The following is a 15,028-nucleotide window of genomic DNA, read 5'->3' as shown; positions in this document are numbered from 1 at the left end:
GAGCTACTATAAGGTGAGTGCAAAACTAGTAGGAAAACTGTTCCCAAAGAGCAGTTATCAGTGGTTCATAGTCAAGCTGGAAGGGCATATCAAGTGGGGTTCTGCAGGGATCAGTTCTGGGTCTAGTTTTGTTCAATATCTTGGGTCAGTGATTTAGATAACAGAGTACATTCATCATATTTGAGGACAATACTGAGCCAGGAGGGATTTCAAGTGCTTTGGAAGAGAAGATTAAAATTCAAAAATGATCTGGACAAACTGGAGAAATGGTCTGAAGAAAATAGGATGGAATTCAATAAGGACAAATGCAAAATACTCACCTTAGGAAGGAACAAAAACAGTTGCACATTTACAAAATGGGACATGACTGCCTAGGAAGGAGTACTGTAGAAAGGGATGTGAGGGTCATAGTGGATCACAAGCTAAATATGGGTCAACATGGTAACATTGTTACACACACACACACACACACACACACACACACAAAAAGAAAACATCATTCTGGGATGGTAAGCAAGACATGAGAAGTAATTCTTCCACTACTCCACACTCATTAGGCCTCAGCTGAAGTATGTCCAGTTCTGGGTGCCACATTTCAGGAAAGATGTGGACAAATTGGAGAAAGTACAGAGAAGAGCAACAAAAATGATTAAAGGTCTAGAAAACATGACCTATGAGGGAAGATTGGAAAAAAGGGGGGGGGAGTGTTTAGTCTGGAGAAGAGAAGACTTAGAGGAGACAAACATTTATGTACTTGAAAACTGTTACAAGGAGCAGTGAGAATAAAAGAAATGGTTCACCTTAATCTTCGAGAATAGGACAAGAAGCAACGTGTTTAAATTGCAGCCGGGGTGGTTTGGTTGGCCATTAGAAAAAACTTCTTAACTGTCAGGGTGGTTAAACACTGAAATAAATTGTCTAGGGGAGGTTGTGGAATGTCCATCGGAGACTTAAGAGCAGATTAGACAAACACTTGTCAGGAGTGGTCTAGATCAGAGGTTCTCAAAACAGTGGTCCATGGACCATCAGTGGTCCATGAGCTTTATTCAGGTGGTCCATGGATAGATCCCTCTAAAGGTGTTGCCTGGGTGGCTGCACACAAGAGAATGAAGGGCTGCCCACCTAATTAGTGGAGCTGCACAGACATGGCTCAACTAATCAGGTGCCTGAACCCTGGAGAAGACACACATATAAGGTGAGGTGGTGGCCTTGGGGGGTATAGGAGGTAGGTGGGAGGGGGCAGTGGGGTGAGAAGAGGGGGTGGGGGGAATTTGGGACATGCAGGGCTGCAGCGGCCAGAGAAAGGCGACTTTCCCCAGCTCCAGGGCTGTGGCTGCTCGGGAGAGACAGCCCTCTTTCCCAGCCTCAGCTTGGGGGCTGCTGGGGGGGGGGAGAAGAGGGTACATCCATTGCATTAGAGAGGTAAGACTACTGATATTAAAATACAAGTCGTGTGCTTTTATTTATAGAATAAAAGTTAAGGTTTTTTTAATATAGCATTTTTTATCTAAGGTGCTTTACAATAGTACAAACACCATTTGGAAAGATCATTAAATGGTCGGCTGAGACCCTCAGCAATTTTCAAGTGGACCATAAAAAAAAAGTTTGAGAATCACTGGTCTAGATAATACTTTGTCCTGACATGAATGTAGGGGACTGGACTAGATGACCTTTCAAGGTCCCTTCCAGTCCTTTGATATCTGGTTCAGCTTCTGCTCCTTGTCATGGGACAAATGTGAAACAGAAAATGCGATTGGAAAGTTGGTGGATGGAATTTGGGCAGAACTTTCTCACACAAAATGTGTGTCCTGGAGGGTTAATGACAATTCATTTGGCTCCCATGGTACATATTTCCACAGCATGCCCCTAAGCTGGACCATACTTTCTGATGCAGGAGAACCAGCTCAGTGTTGTTGGATCACATCATTTTGGAAATTTGGGATGACCAACAATGACTTCAGAACTTTTGAATGAGGAAACAGACCTTCATGGAGCTATGAGAAAAGCTTGCACTGAACCTCAAGCATCAAGAGTCAATTCAGACAAGCTATACTGTGCAGAATCAGGAGCTATTGTCCTGTGGAAGCTGGCAACAGGCAGCTATTCTCTGTTGCAAGCCACTTCAGGGTTGCAAAATCCACTATCAGTGCCATGCATGTTTGCAAGGCAAGGCAACTAACATTGATCTATGAACAAGTGGCTGCCATAAGAAAAGTTCCAGAAATAGTTGGATTTCAGAGGATGGGGTTTCTAAACATTGTTGGCCCACACATCCCAAAACTTTGCCCATCAAAAGTGAATATGTGAACCCAAAAGGTTACTATTCACTCAGTCTGCAAGGTTTAGTGGACCACAGAAGCAGATACATTAATACCAACATAGGAAACACTGGAAAGGTTCAGGATAAAAAAGTACTGTGGAGATTGTTATTGTAACTGGAGGAGGAGGAGGAGGAGGAAGGGACTTGATTCCTCAGAAAGGGTATTTTTCTGTAATGTGTGTCTATGCTCATTGCTATTTTGGGAGAAGATGAATACTTGCTCCTAACTTGGCTCATGAAACCACACTAACATCAATGTTCCTGGAAAAAGGGAAATCAATTACAAATTTAACAATTGTAGAATGGTCATGAAGTGCATGTTTGGCATGCTGAAATCTCATTGCACTGCCTACACACCTGTCAGTGTGGCAAACACCATTCCTCTAATCATCATCATCTACTGCACACTCCATAACATTTGTGAGGGTAGGGGGAGTGATTCCAGCCTTCCAGTCAGTGGGATCTGGACAAGTCTGGTTTACAAACTGTATACAAGCAACCAGATCCCACTGTGACTGTAAGCACCCCTGTATTCACACCCTATTATAATAATCTTTGTACAAAATATGTCTTGTGAGGTTTCATTTGAACATTACTAATGATCAGTGAGTTATATTCTTGTGTGATATATGTACATAGAGTGTATTAAGAGTTATGAATATATACAGGAATTATGACTTAAGTGTGTTTACAACATGCTTCTCAGGGAGAGTTGGTAGACAGATCTGCCTTAGATAAAGGAATGCACATTTGATCCTCTGACCAGCCTGGTCTTCAGACAAAGATAATGAAGGTCCATTTTTACATATTATGTAAACAAAGCTATTGAACAAACAAGTGGGGGAGGAGACAGGATGGTGTCTACACCCAGCAGGAAAGAAATTTGGTCTGGGTTTTACTTTTCAAAGAATACATTGCAAAGGTTTAATTGGTCTATAAAGATGGGGGCTGAACTTCAAGTGATAAGCAATTGTATAAATAATGTTGTATAAAATCAGTTGATTCAATACTTCATACGTGAATTATGAATACATTATGCTTTACAGCCTGCATCTCAAACAAGGGGAGAAATAGACCTCTCTCACACAGGAGAGAATGTCACAACTATCTACCTGTGTTCAAAGAAATTAAGTGAGGTGTGACAAAAAACAGTAGAAGCCCTATTTACATAGAATATGTGGAGCAATGGGAAGATCACAGGAAGAGAGTAATGGCATAAGGTCATCTTCCTCTTGAAGAAAGGTCAATGAACTTTGATAAATATGCTTTTGACTGGGACAAGGCATATGTTTTTAATGGTGAGGGTAATTAACCAATGGAACAAGTTACCAAGGGCTGTGGTGGATTCTCCATCACTGACCATTTTTAAACCAAGATCGGATGTTCTGTATTATATATATATATATATATATATATATATATATATATATATATATATATATATATATATATACACATATATATATAATTATACATATAAATATAAATATACATTATATATGTATTATACAGAAGGGCAGACTAGATGATCACAGTAGACCCTTCTAGTCTTGGAACCTATGAATCCTTTTTCAAAAATTAAAAGCAAAGTGTGCCTGGAAACTAAAATTAATTGTTTCTTTTCAGGTTGAACAAAACACTGCATTTGCTACTATCCCCCTCATTCCCTGCCCCCTAAAAAAGTCTGCTTTGATTTGTCAAAACTTTTGGTTCTGGTTTAGATGAAACCAAGTTTTGCTTTAATTTTATTTTTCATAACAGTCTGAACTGAAAAATCTGTTATTTGCCCATCTCTAGTTCATACTTCAAGAAGAATGTTGAAAAACTGGAGAGGGTTCAGTATGTAAGGGCAGCAGTATGACTGCTCAGAGCTCAAGTATGAAACTACAGAAAAACCCGAGAGTCTCTGGATTAAGTTTAGAAGTGTGAGCAACAATGGTGATGTCGTGGTGGGAGTCTGCTATAGACCACTGGAAGAGGGGGATGAGGTGGACGAGGCTCTCTTCAGGCAACTCATGGAATTTACTAGAGCGCAGGCCCTGGTTCTCATGGGAGACTTCAACTCTCTGATATCTGCTGGGAGAGCAATACAGCAGTGCACAGACAATCCAGGAAGTTTTTGGAAAGTGTAGGGAACAATTTCCTGGTGCAAGTGCTGGAGGAACCAACTAGGGGCAGAGCTGCTCTTGACCTGCTGCTCACAAACCGGGAAGAATTAGTAGGGGAAGCAAAAGTGGATGGGAACCTGGGAGGCAGTGACCATGAGATGGTTGAGTTCAGGATCCTGACACAGGGAAAAAAGGAGAGCAGCAGAATACGGACACTAGACTTCAGAAAAGCAGACTTTGACTCCCTTAGGGAATTGATGGGCGGGATCCCCTGGGAGAACAACATGAGGGGGAAAGGAGTCCAGGAGAGTTGGCTGTATTTTAAAGAATCCTTATTGAGGTTACAGGGACAAACCATTCTGATGTGTAGACAGAATAGTAAATATGGCAGGCGACCAGCTTGGCTTAACAATGAAATCCTTGCTGATCTTAAACACAGAAAAGAAGCTTACAAGGAGTGGAAGACTGGACAAATGACCAGGGAAGAGTATAAAAAATATTGCTCGGGCATGCAGAGTGAAATCAGGAAGGCCAAATCACACCTGGAGTTGCAGCTAGCAAGAGATGTTAAGAGTAACAAGAAGGGTCTCTTCAGGTATGTTAGCAACAAGAAGAAAGTCAAGGAAAGTGTGGGCCCCTTACTGAATGAGGGAGGCAACCCAGTGACAGAGAATGTGGAAAAAGCTAATGTACTCAATGCTTTTTTTTTTTTGCCTGTCTTCACGAACAAGGTCAGCTCCCAGCCTACTGCACTGGACAGCACAGCATGGAGAGAAGGTGACCAGCCCTCTGTGAAAAAAGAAGTGGTTTGGGACTATTTAGAAAAGCTGGATGAGCATAAGTCCATGGGGCTGGATGCGCTGCATCCAAGCGTGCTAAAGGAGTTGGTGGATGTGATTGCAAAGCCATTGGCCATTATCTTTGAAAACTCATGGCAATCAGGGGAAGTCCCAGACAACTGGAAAAAGGTTAATGTAGTGCCCATCTTTAAAAAAGGGAAGAAGGAGGATCCTGGGAACTACAGGTTAGTCAGCCTCACATCAGTCCCTGGAAAAATCATGGAGCAGGTCCTCAAGGAATCAATTCTGAAGCACTTAGAGGAGAGGAAAGTGATTAGGAACAGTCAGCATGGATTCACCAAGGGCAAGTCATGCCTGACTAATCTAATTGCCTTCTATGACAAGATAACTGGCTCTGTTGATGAGGGGAAAGCAGTGCACATGTTGTTCCTTGACTTTAGCAAAGCTTTTGACACAGTCTCCCACAGTATTCTTGCCAGCAAGTTAAAGAAGTATGGGCTGGATGAATGGACTATAAGGTGGATAGAGAGGTGGCTAGATCGTTGGGCTCAACTGGTAGTGATCAATGTCTCCATGTCTAGTTGGCAGCCGGTATCAAGTGGAGTGCCCCAAGGGTCGGTCCTTGGGCCGGTTTTGTTCAATATCTTCATAAATGATCTGGAGGATGGTATAGATTGCACCCTCAGCAAGTTTGCAGATGACACCAAACTGGGAGGAGAGGTAGATACGCTGGAGGGTAGGGATAGGATACAGAGGGCCCTAGACAATTTAGAGGATTGGGCCAAAAGAAATTGGATGAGGTTCAACAAGGACAAGTGCAGAGTCCTGCACTTAGGATGGAAGAATCCCATGCACTGCTACAGACTAGGGACCGAATGGCTCGGCAGCAGCTCTACAGGAAAGGACCTAGGGGTTAGAGTGGACAGTGGCCCCACAGTACAAGAAGGATGTGGAAAAATTGGAAAACGTCCAGCGGAGGGCAACAAAAATGATTAGGGGACTGGAAGACATGACTTATGAGGAGAGGCTGAGGGAACTAGGATTGTTTAGTCTGCAGAAGAGAAGAATGAGGGGGGATTTGATAGCTGCTTTCAACTACCTGAAAGGGGGTTCCAAAGAGGATGGATCTAGACTGTTCTCAGTGGTAGCAGATGACAGAACAAGGAGTAATGGTCTCAAGTTGCAATGGGGGAGGTTTAGGTTGGATATTAGGAAAAACTTTCACTAGGAGGGTGGTGAAGCACAGGAATGTGTTACCTAGGGAGGTGATGGAATCTCCTTCCTTAGAAGTTTTTAAGGTCAAGCTTGACAAAGCCCTGGCTGGGATGATTTAGTTGGGGATTGGTCCTGCTTTGAGCAGGGGGTTGGACTAGATGACCTCCTGAGCTCCCTTCCAACCCTGAGATTCTTATGACTCTATGTAGCCATGTGAGGAAATGAATAGAGTGATCAGTTTCTAGCAGCAGGAGAAGGAAAGTAATCAGTCTCAATTGGCCTAGCAGGCAGGCCAGTACCCACATGCCTCCCAGTCTCATATATGGCAGTGAAATCCAGTCAACTGTGGGGCAGTTCCTCCTGCTCAGCCAGGGATAACTTGATCCTTCTCTGAAGTCCATCAACCCCTCCCTACAGGCAGCTGTATACCCAATGGCAGCTACCCAAGTGCTTTTACCTGGACCACACTCCCATTAGAGTCAACAGGAGGGACCTCCAGATCTTCCTACTGCTGCTCCTGCTTGCCCCCTGTTCAACTCATTCTCCTCTCCTGGCAACACAGTCACCTCTAGGACTATGCCCCCCTCCCTGAATGGATAAGGGATTTTCAGCCTACAATTCATGTACAAGTTGTTGTGGCACAGTTGGAAAGGGACCCAGAGCAGCAGCACTGCTTCCTCTACTTCACCAATTTATGTTCTTCCATACCTGGCAAGCAATTGGCCCCTGTGGCACTGCTACAAGACATTACTGGTGGCAGCTCCAGAACCAACAGGCTCTTCCTCCCCCCTGGAGCTCTTTCTTGGTCAACTGATTTTCTCCCCTATACCCACCCACTTTTTCCTATAACCCCTGTCTGAGATTAAAGTGTGCACTCTGCAGAGGATTCATTACACAAGTCTAAAATTCACTTTCCTGAGTGAGCAGCCAAAGGGAATTAGTTTAAATATGAACCAATGTTCATAATAGCATATTTACCCAACTCCCAGAGTTAACCAGATGTCTTCAAAAAAGCAGAAGGTAGGATGGTCAAACTTCAGACTGGATTTGGTACAAAACAGGCTAATTAAAATGAACAGAGAATTGTCCCCCCTCCCTTCTCCCCCCCCCCCCCCGCAATATGGCTCCTGTTACACAAAGTTTTTATGAAAAATAAAAAAATCCCTTTTAATAGATTTAAGGCAAGTAGGTCATACTTGCAAGACACATCAATCAAAGTTTTTATAGTCAGGTAGAAGTTGATGTATCTGATTTACAAGTTCTTTCAAAACTACTAATCTTTCCAACCCACATCAGCCTTCTTGCCTGAAATGGATTCATTTTTTAAAACACATTTTCAGCTATTATCCTGTGACTATTTCTCTAGCAAAACAGCGAAGGGATTTAGACTAAGTGCTTTCTTATAGCCAGTGTCAGGATTCCTTCCCCACTCTGAACTCTAGGGTACAGATGTGGGGACCTGCATGAAAAAAATCCTAAACTTATTTCTAGCAGCTTAGGTTAAAGCTTCCCCAAGGCACAAAGTTTTTGCCCTTAGATTAGGTAAATGCTGCCACCACCAAGTGATTTAAAACAAACAATCAGGGAAAGGACCACTTGGAGTTCCTATTTCTCCAAACAGGTTTCAGAGTAGCAGCCATGTTAATCTGTATTCGCAAAAAAGAAAAGGAGTACTTGTGGCACCTTAGAGATTAACAAATTTATTTGAGCATAAGCTTTTGTGAGCTACAGCTCACTTCATCAGATGCATCCGATGAAGTGAGCTGTAGCTCACGAAAGCTTATGCTCAAATAAATTTGTTAGTCTCTAAGGTGCCACAAGTACTCCTTTTCTATTTCTCCAAAATATCCCCCCCAAGCCCTTACACCCCTTTTCCTGGGGAGGCTTGAGAACAAACACGATGAGCATAGACCAGCCTTGGATTTTTAAGACCCCCCCAAAAAACCAGATTCTTAAAAAACAGAACTTTATTAGAACAAAAAATTAACTCTGTAAGATCAGAATGGAAGATAATCTTACAGGCAGTCAGATTCAAACCACAGAATCCCTCTAGGCAAAACTAAGTTACAAAAAGACAAAAACAGGAATATACATTTCCTCCAGCACAGTGAATTTCACAATGCATTTTCTAGCTAGATTACTTACTAATTTTACAGGAGTTGGAGGGCTTGCATCCTTGATCTGTTCCCAGCAAAGGTATCACACAGACAAAAGCCTTCCCCCCCGACCCCACCTCCAGATTTGAAAGTATCTTCTCCCCTCATTGGGGATTTTGGGTCAGGTGCCAGCCAGGTTACCTGAGCTTTGTAACCCTTTACAGGTAAAAGGACTTTGCCTCTGGCCAGGAGGGATTTTATAGCACTGTATACAGAAAGCTGGTTACCCTTCCCTTTATATTTATGACAGATGGACACAACACATTCACATATCCAAATGATATGCAAAAAGAGATGCACAGTAACTAATTACTTAAAGAGTTAAATAATCTGATGTTGGTGAACAGGTTCAAATGCATTGAATTATATCTGTTTGCAGTCATAAAAATAAGTGACCTTGCCATGGCTGCTCCACCATCTCCACCACTCCATGCCCCACAAAAAAACCCACCATACACATGCACTCTTCTCCCCCCCCCCTTCAAATCCTGGCAAACAAGTAGGGCTCCCTTTAAATATATATTTATATTAATTTAATTATGTGCATGCACATTTAGGTGGCAGGACGCTTGCAATATGGTGGTATATGGGACCTACCATATTTCTACCTAGACAGATGCTTTGGGAACTTAAGAAACTTGCAATAACTTGTGTCAATTAAAAAAAAACAAAAAACAAGCATCAAAAATTACTTGAAGTATCAGCAGAATCTTCTTAACACAAAAATGTGGCAACTAGATTTACATTGACAATGTTTTGTTAAGTTAGGCATTTTCGCAGTCTTATTGCCCTCTGCTCCATTACATCCTTCTGGCACTCTTCACTGAGAAGACTTAAGATACGTTTTGGTTAAATATGATTTTTATACCTGTTTTGAATATGATTATGTGGGCAGTGTAAGATGTACAGTAAAATGTACATAACTCATTTTCTTGCTTCCAAGTACTTGGCATTTGTATCTACAGATCGTTACATTGTTATTTTCAGCCTCATGAGCTTTTAAAGCAAATGAGTTGTTTTGGTTAGGAATGGGGATTTACCCAGGCCTACAATTCCCTTGAGTCCAGAGATTCACAAAGCATGCAACATGAGCTTGCTGTTAAGTGAATGGATGGAACAATTTAAGAATGTGGTATGTGAACCAATAAAGTTTGGGAGCCATTGCAGGCTTCCCATTCCCTAATCAAGAACTATGGATGCTTAAAGCACACTGCAGGTCTATTTCAATTGGCCAGCACATAATTTAAAACTTGCCATTTGTAATACTTGAACATGTGTACCAGATTTTACAAGAGAAAAAGTAAAACTGAACTTCAATGTATAATATTGGACAAAGGGTAGATACCAGATTAACACCCCCACCTCTTATAATCTGTAGCACTATTGTATTTTAGAGCAAGTTATAGAATCACTTTATGAAAAGAGCAGTGATTTTAACTACCTCCAAATCTAATCTGCCAGAGCCACACAAAGATTAATAAAACCCTAAATTAGCAGATGTTGTGTCCTCTTGCATATGACAACTCCATCTACCACAGAGCTGTGTACCAGGCCCACTGCCATCCCCTTTCAGCCCACCCAGTAAATTGGGGGTACTGGGGTAGTAGGAGTATGGCCAATCCACACTGCACTATGGTGATCCCAGCTAGCATAGCAACCCTACGGAAAAATTACCAGTTTACAAAATTAAAGCAGACCAGATATTAAACCAGTCCTAAATTATATACCATACAATCCAGTGCCCACATTCTCCCCCTGGAATTGAGGGGTGGGAAGGAAAAGATCGGAGAAGCAAAGTGTCTGTAAGTCTGTCTCTACATTTTCCTCAGCTGCACTGAGCAAAGTATGTGGCACTGCTGAGTACATGGTTCATTAAAAAAGCTTAGCCAAGTATTTTAGCTAACGTTCCCCAAAAGAGCCAAATTCATTCAACTGTTTAGCCTCTTACTTTCTGGGGCTACCATGATGTTCACTGCTAGCTTATTAGATGCTCAGTTATGATGGGTCCAAGAAACTGCCTTCTCTAGGGAAAAAAGCTTTCACTTTGTGCATAAACTATTTAGCATAGAGAAGACATATGGGTTACCAGGAAGACTAGAATCCAAGAACAATTTATTTTCAAGTTGCAGATCAAGAAGCCACATACAATTGGGCATTCCCACAGCATGTAACAAAAGTGTTCATTTAACTTTGAACATTTCCAGCATTTATCAAAATTACTAAGGCCTATAGAGGCCATTCTGGTAAGGGTCCAACACACACTGCCTTGAAGAATCTTTTTGTTGTATTCAGGAAGAGTGTAAATATCCTATGGTTTCTGCAATTTTGGCAGCAATATTGCTCCAGAGAATAGGAAGAAGATCATCCAACATGGTGGCAGACTCTGTATTTCAGAACTCAAGCAAGGCTTGGAAATTAGATTTCAGAGCTATTAGGTAAGCAGAAGTAATTAAGCTTGATTTATTAAGGAAAGTTAAGAGAAGTAGGAAAGCAAGTGACAGAAAGGATTCTAGGGATATTTTGTTTAAACAAACCACATTTTATCCTAATTACCTTGCCAATTTCTAAATATGATGATGATGATTTTGGCAGTGATCTCTCAGTTAAATGTGTCAGAATGAAATAAAAGTGCTAATCATTAACTAGTTGGAAAGAATTTCAAAGAAAGGACTCCTCATTCAATTTTTTTACATTTAGAGTATTTTTGTTGCCATTGAAGTAAGAGGGCGAAAATTTCTCTTCTAATGCATGCTGAGACAAAAAGCAAACATACACACAATATATGCCAGCACTGGCTTGATTGTGTGCAAAACCTTGATTTACACAGTTAAGTAGTTGAGCCTGAACACTTGTATAGTCTTGGGGCCACTCATCCCACAGAGTACCAGCCACCAAAAATTCAGCCAAACTCAATTGCCTCCAAATTAGTTGAGAGCACAGAAGAATCACTTGATAAACAAGAGGAAAAGTGCGTCAACAACTCTATCAAACACTTGCATCAACCCCCAAGGAGAAGCTTCAACTGTCAGCATTAAATAAAAGAGGGACTTGCCACAGTGAAAAAAGGGAAGGCTGCAGGCCTTGATGATATCCTGCCAGAATTCTTCCACCATGTCAGCCCCAAAGGACTCCAATCGCTAGCAACATTTACTCTGCTACCTTAAGGACAGTATGGATCCCTGAAATATGGCTTGAAGCAATGGTAATTGCCATTCCAAAGCCTGAAAAGCCCCCTCATGAAGCGGGAAGCTATAGGCCAATTTCTCTACTATGTAGAACCTATACATTTCTTGAACATATCATCCCCAAAAGAGGACACCCTTTTACTAAACCATTATCCCTGTCAAACAGGCAGTCTTCCAGCCAAAACGTAGTTGTGACCAAGTTCTGTCACTCACAACCCACACTGAGGCTGGCTATAAAAAAAAATTAAAGATTGGCAGAATATTTGTTGACCTGTCATCTACACATGGTGCTGTATGGATTAAGGGCCTGATGCTGAAACTTGCTACCAAACACTGCCTGATGTGGACCAGGCTGAGTAATAGAAACTCACAGGTGTACCAGGGTAATAAGACCAACTCACCCCATATCATAAACAATGGACTACCACAAGGCTCTGTACTTGCATCAACCCTTTTTTATATTTATATAAAGGACATGCCTCTAACTAAACCACAAAAAAGGAGATATGCAGATGATCTTGCAGTGACAATCCAACCATCAAACCTCCATGACCTTGGGAAAGCATTAACTAAGGACCTCCAAAATATGGAAGAATATTTCTGGAAATGGATGCTCAACCCAAACCCTGTAAGTAAGTGCATTTCATCTTGATAATAAGAATGCCAAACACACTGAAAGCTACTTTCTGTGGTAAAAATGTGCAACACGATTACACTCCAAGATATGTTGGAGTGAAACTCAACCATACCCTCTCCTTCCATGATCTTGAGAAGATAGCTGCAAAGATAAAAACCAAGAGCCAACATAATCCAGAAACTAGCAGGTACAACCTGTGGTGCATCTGTGTTGCAAACATCTGCAATAGCACTTTTATATTCAGTAGCTGAATATTGTATACTAGTATGGAGCAGATGTGGTCACATACGACTTGTGGATACCAGCTGAATACAGTGATCATGGGAACCCTTAAGTTGACTCCAACAACCTGTCCTGTCTAACATCATTCTCCGGCCAATATGTTGAACTGCTACAACATTCTGCAAAACTCAGGAAATCCAGGAAAACAGATACCTTCCTTGTGGCACCTTAGAGACTAAGAAATTTATTAGAGCATAAGCTTTCGTGAGCTTCACGGCTGCTACTCTGAAAGATACCTTCCTATTCACCAAGGTCTTGACAATGCCCCCCTGCAATATCTTAAGTCCCACAAGCCTTTCTGGGAACATTTGTTTAGCCTCATGAAGTCAGGCTAGGATCAGAAGGCAGATTGGGCTAAACAATTAAAAAATAAGCACCTTGTGCTAGATGCCATGAGAAGGTTCCTGGGTTTGACCTTTCAGTCATCTTGGTCAACTCTGAACCAAATTGGAGCCCACCATGGTAAATGCAGATATCTAATTAACTGGACAGTCAAGGACTCCCCAGTGTGGTTCCCCATGACAGACCATTGAACATATTGATCTTACTGCCAAATTTATAAATATGAAGGTAGCACTACTGCAATAATTCTGCTACTCCTGATGTAGTCATTTGGCTTGATCAATTTCAGGTCAAATTGTAGTTGCTGCTTTACATATAAAGGACAACAACAACCTAGCTCTTTGCTGTGCTGTCCCTACACAAGCTTTTCACTCCTGAAGTTGGTCAGCATTTTGTTACCATTAGGTCAGCTCCACCTCTTGTAGCTAGGGTGGGAGACTGTTGTTGATAAGGTACTCTTGCTTTGTTTCCATGTGCTTTACAACTGCTCTGAGCAGGATTAGAGAACAAGGTTGCTTTAGACACTGGTGTCACCTGGAACCCCATCTACACTCTCACCATTGCTACCAACAATTTTATTTTCAGATAAAATCCTTAAATATAGAAACTTTCCCCTTAGCTGTATGTTTCCTGGTGTCACTCCTCAAAGACTAGGAAAAGCAAATCAGAAGGAATTAGTACTGCAACAAGTAGCACTGACTTAGTTAACAATCACACAAGTTATGGGCGATTGCTATAGGAGCAAGTCACATACAGCCGCAGCTCTTTAACTCAGCCCCCGATTCTAGTCAGTCACTCTGCTCTCTGGCTGCAATTTATTTAAAAGAAAACAATTAACTGCTAGCAGTTGATACTATGATGTGTAGCTACCATTTCATCATCTTGTGCACTTCCCAACCATATTCACCTGGGAATAGCACATACTACCACACATTAGTGGGGAAATGCCAGAAACTGGGACTGGATGACAGGGGATGTATCACCTGATAATTGCTCTGTTCTGCTAATTCCCTCTGAAGCATCAGGCACTGACCAATATCAGAAGATAGGATTGGTGTGGCCATTCTTATGTTAATAGATAGCCTTATGTTTGTCAATGCACTGAAACCAGTCAGCAATGTCTTACCAGATACAAAAAGGAAAGGAGTACTTGTGGCACCTTAGAGACTAAAATTTATTAGAGCATAAGCTTTTGTGAGCTACAGCTCACTTCATCAGATGCATTTGGTGGAAAATACAGAGGGGAGATGCATCCAATAAAGTGAGCTGTAGCTCACGAAAGCTTATGCTCTAGTAAATTTGTTAGTCTCTAAGGTGCCACAAGTACTCCTTTTCTTTTTGCCAATACAGACTAACACAGCTGCTACTCTGTTACCAGATAGAGATGTTCATCTTTTCAGTTGTATATTCAGCTATTAAATAAATCTCTCAATATTATCCAAGAATTAAATTTAGAAATCATCCTGTAGGGTCAGACTCACCACCATGGCACCTCCTGCTGGCTGTCCTGGGAATTAGCTCTTATTTCACCAGAGCATCCTCATCTAGTGGTGTCTCACCCACCATTACTCTCGTCTCCACCTTTAGGCCCCACATCACTCCCCAGACTGGGGTGTCCTCTTCTGGACACAATCCTTCAGCTGTGCCCCACTCAGTTCTCTAGCCTCCCTTCTGGGGGACCCGACAATCCTGAGTCCAGCCACTTGCCTCAGTGGCAAACTACAGTCTCGGGCCCAGCCATTCCCCTCAGTAGCAAGTGGGAGTTGGCCCACCTGCTACTCCAGATCCCAGCCCAGGGACTCTATAGCTAGAAGACACATACTGCCCCTCCTCCTACACTGAGGTGTATTTCCCTACGCTACTTCCCCACACCCCATCACCTTCTCTGCCCTTATAGCAGAGCCTCAGTCCAACAACTATCAGGCTTGAGTTCCCTCTTACTCCCCTAACTCTACCCAATACTACTCTGTCCATGGGCCTGTC

The sequence above is a fragment of the Dermochelys coriacea genome, chromosome 1, assembly GCF_009764565.3.
Source record: "Dermochelys coriacea isolate rDerCor1 chromosome 1, rDerCor1.pri.v4, whole genome shotgun sequence".
Lineage (NCBI taxonomy): Eukaryota > Metazoa > Chordata > Testudines > Dermochelyidae > Dermochelys > Dermochelys coriacea.
The sequence above is the reverse complement of the archived record's forward strand: the minus strand, read 5'-3'. Positions refer to the sequence as shown.